This window comes from Rhinopithecus bieti, unplaced genomic scaffold (genome assembly GCF_001698545.2).
Source record: "Rhinopithecus bieti isolate Rb0 unplaced genomic scaffold, ASM169854v2 scaffold_21777, whole genome shotgun sequence".
NCBI classification, from domain to species: domain Eukaryota; kingdom Metazoa; phylum Chordata; class Mammalia; order Primates; family Cercopithecidae; genus Rhinopithecus; species Rhinopithecus bieti.
In genome coordinates this window covers 474,993-479,431 of record NW_016810508.1, presented here as the reverse complement: position 1 = coordinate 479,431, position 4,439 = coordinate 474,993, and positions in this window count along the sequence as shown.

The following is a 4,439-nucleotide window of genomic DNA, read 5'->3' as shown; positions in this document are numbered from 1 at the left end:
GGTATATACCCAAAAGAAAGGAAATCTGTATATCAAAGAGATATCTGCCCTCCCATGTTTATTGCTGCACTATTCACAATAGCTCAGATTTGGAAGCAACCTAAGTGTCCATCAACAGCTGAATGGATAAAGAAACCGGTCCATATACACAGTGGAGTACTATTCAGCCAAGAAAAAGCATGAGATCCTGTCATTTGCAGTGGCATGGATGGAACTGGAGGTCATTATGTGAAGTGAAATAAGCCAGGCACAGAAAGATAAACTTCACGTGTTTTCATTTATTTGTGGGAGCTAAAAGTAGTAAAACAGTTGAATCCCTGGAGATAGAGTGAATGATGATTTCCGTAGGCTGGGAAGGGTGATTGGTCAGAGGAAACTGGGATAGTTAATGGGTACAAAAATATAGTTAGAAACAATGGGACAGGCACCGTGCTCACACCTGTAATCCCAGCACTTTGGGAGGCCAAGGTGGGCTGATCGCATGAGGCCAAGAGTTCGAGACCAGCCTGACCAACATGGTGAAACCCTGTCTCTACTAAAATACAAAATTAGCTGGGCATGGTGGTGCGTGCCTGTAATCTCAGCTACTCGGGAGGCTGAGGCAGGAGAGTCATTTGAACTGGGGAGGCGGTGGTTGCAGTGAGCCAGTGGTTGCAGTGAGCCAGTGGTTGCAGTGAGCCAGTGGTTGCAGTGAGCCAAGATCACACCATTGCACTTCAGCCTGGGCAACAGGAGAGAAACTCCATCTCAAAAAAAAAAAAAAAATAAATAAATAAATAAAAAGAAACAATGGACTGGGTGCAGGGGCTCATGTTACCAGCACTGTGGGAAGCCAATATGGGAGAATGATTGAGCCCAGAAGTTCAAGACCAGCGTGGACAACATAGTGAGACACCATCTCTGCAAAACATAAAAAAAGGGCTGGGCTCGGTGGCTCAAGCCTGTAATCCCAGCACTTTAGGAGGCCGAGGCGGGCAGACTGTCTGAGGTCGGGAGTTTAAGACCAGCCTGGCCAACTTGGTGAAACCCCGTCTTTACTAAAAATACAAAAATGAGCTTGGCATGGTGGCGAGCACCTGTAATCCCAGCTACTCGTGAGACTGAGGCAGGAGAATCGCTTGAACTCAGGAGGCAGAGGTTGCAGTGAGCCCAGATCGAGCCACTGCACTCCAGCCTGGGCAACAAAGTGAGACTCCGTCTCGAAAATAAAAAAAAATAAAATAAATTAGCCAGGCGTAGGGGTGCACGCCTGTGATCCCAGTACCCAGGAGACTGAGGTGGGAGAATCATTTGAGCCAAGGAAGTTGAGAAGGCAGTGAGCCACGATCCGGTCACTGTACTTCAGCCCGGGTGACAGAGCAAGACCCTGTCTCAGGGGAAAAAAAATGAATGAATGAATAAAATCTGGTATTTAACAGCAAAATAGAGTGACTATAGTCAACAGTAATTTACCGTACATTTTTAAATACCTAAAGGAGTATATTTGGATCATTTCTAACACAAAGAAAAGATAAATGCTTGAGGTGATGGGTACTCATTTACCCTGATATGATTATTATACATTGTGCACCTGTATTAAAACATCTCACGTCCCCCATAAATATATGCACTTTTCTGTACCCACAAAAGTTAAAAATAATAAACTAAATCAGGACAGTGGCCATAAAGAAATAAAAGAAGAAAAAATAGTTGCCTGTTAGGACAACTGTAGGAAGCAGAGTTGGGGAGGCAACGCTGACTTGTATTCTAAAGGAAAGCATGATGTTGTTTTTTTTTTTGAGACGGAGTCTCGCTCTGTCGCCCAGGCTGGAGTGCAGTGGCCGGATCTCAGCTCACTGCAAGCTCCGCCTCCCGGGTTCCCGCCATTCTCCTGCCTCAGCCTCCCGAGTAGCTGGGACTACAGGCGCCGCCACCTCGCCCGGCTAGTTTTTTGTACTTTTTAGTAGAGACGGGGTTTCACCGTGTTAGCCAGGATGGTCTCGATCTGCTGACCTCGTGATCCGCCCGTCTCGGCCTCCCAAAGTGCTGGGATGACAGGCGTGAGCCACCGCGCCCGGCCGAAAACATGTGACATTTTTGAAAAGTTAGAGAATTGAAGGGCGTTTCCTTTTCTAATCGACTGTTACGATCAAAGTGGAATTTTTGTTGTTGTTATCGCTTTTCAGAGGAAGGATGTTCTACAAAATGAAACCCAGGCAGTAGAGGAAGATGATATTCTTCAAGAAATCTAGATCAAGAAAGTCGAGGTTCGCTGGAACCTTTTCAGAGAAGTTTCTTGTATAATCTCAGAATTTCAGGAGAGGCGCCATTAGCGGACGACAGTTTAAAGACGCTCCTTCCCACACATGTCTCAAAGACAGTATCCAAGAAGGGGGTGTGGGGAAGGCAAATGGCCAAATAAAATTTGAATGGAGCTATATTGGCTTTTTGAAGCATAGTAGAAAAAAGTTTATCAGTGAAATGCCAGCCAAAGAGAGGCTATTTTGGTAAGTGGTAAGTTGTATGGTAATGTTAAAAATAAATAAATGTGGCCAGGTGCGGTGGCTCAAGCCTGTAATCCCAGCACTTTGGGAGGCCAAGGCAGGCGGATCATGAGGTCAGGAGATCAAGACCATCCGGGCTAACACGGTGAAACCCCGTCTCTACTAAAAATTACAAAAAATTAGCGGGGCGCGGTGGCGGCGCCTGTAGTCCCAGCTACTCGGGAGGCTGAGGCAGGTGAATGGCGTGAACCCAGGAGATGGAGCTTGCAATGAGCCGAGATCGGGCCACGGCTCTCCAGCCTGGGCGACAGAGCGAGACTCCATCTCAAAAAAAATAATAAAAATAAAAATAAACAAACAAACAAACAAATAAATAAATAAATAAATAAATAAATAAATGTATATTAATAATGGCAATATAAATAAATAAGTATATGAATACCGGGTGACCTGTCAGGACTGCCTGTGTACTCTACCATGGGGGCCAGGATGTTTCTGCTACATTTCATGAAGTAAGTATCTCATTGGCAGCTAAGATGCTCAGAGCAGCAAAGCCATGAAACAAAATCTGATATTTAAATGATTCTTTCCAACACTACAAAACCTTGGGATCGGTTCTCACAGAAGGGAAGGATTTTGAGGGCATTAAACAGGGTGGGTATATTTCTTTGGCTGTATCTCCCACACATATCTCCTTAGTCTTCCTTTTAAGACTTTCAACTCTGTTGTTTATTCTGCTGTTTTCTTGTATTTTCTTTTCTTTTCTTTTCTTTTCTTTTCTTTTCTTTTTTTTTTTTTTTTGAGACAGAGTCTTGCTCTCTCACTCAGGCTGGAGTGCAGTGGTGCAATCTCTGATCACTGCAACCTCCGCCTCCCGGGTTCCAGCGATTCTCCTGCCTCAGCCTCCCGAGTAGCTGGGACCACAGGCGTGCACCACCACACTTGGCTGATTTTTGTATTTTTAGTAGGGATGGGGTTTCACCATGTTGGCCTGGCTGGTCTGAAACTTCTGACCTCAGGTGATCCTCCCACCTCAGCCTCCCAAAGTGCAGGGATTACAGGCATGAGCCACCACGCCCAGCCAACAATGCCCCTTTTATAGAGAGACATTATTTTCTGAATCCTGATTGATTTGGGAAACAGCTCACATGTGAGGTGTGCCTCTTCCTCCGCATCTCCAGGGAAAAAATGTGAGCTGAGTTTCCTCCTAAAGGCTGGCATTGAGATCTAGCTAGGAGAGCTTCCCATTTTTTTCCCCTTTCCCCCTTTTTTCTTTATTTCTAACTTACGTTTTGCAGCATTGGTAAGACAACAGGAAGCACTGGGCTTCCTCTCCAGGGCATTCGGCTGAAGGGATGTGCTTACCACATTGAAAACAGTAGCCGGAAAAGAGAGCACACACCCACCCTCCACAGCATGGCCTCTCCCCTCCTCCTTGCTCTCTCTGCCCTCCCCATGCCGGCCCCGTTTCCCCCTCAGTGACTGGGAGGCCCCACTGGGGTTGCACTGTGCAGGCCCCCCTCCCCGGTGTCCATGCCAGCTTTATCCCCACTGAGATTTGATGTAACTGTATGTGTACCTTCCCATGTTCTCCTAGACAAAGGTTTTTGGAGGTCTGAAGGAAAGACTGTTTTTGAACCGTCATCTGCTAATACCATCTCTCTTAAGATTTTGAGATGATGCAAGGAACTTCTCTCAGTCTCAGCAAGATAAGGTGCTGTTATGTAAAGTTACTAAGGGTTAATCAGTCATTGAGACACAGACTCACTTAGTGTCAGAATTGCTCCTAATGTCCTTATATGTAAAATGGTTTGCTGTGTTGCCATTTATAAGCTAAACACCCTTGAAATAAGCAGAGGGAGGGATTACTGGTTGCAAACTCAGTGTGTACAGGGATAAGAGTTTTAAATATGATGCAATTAAAAAAAATTTTCTTTCTTTTTTTTTTTTTTTTTT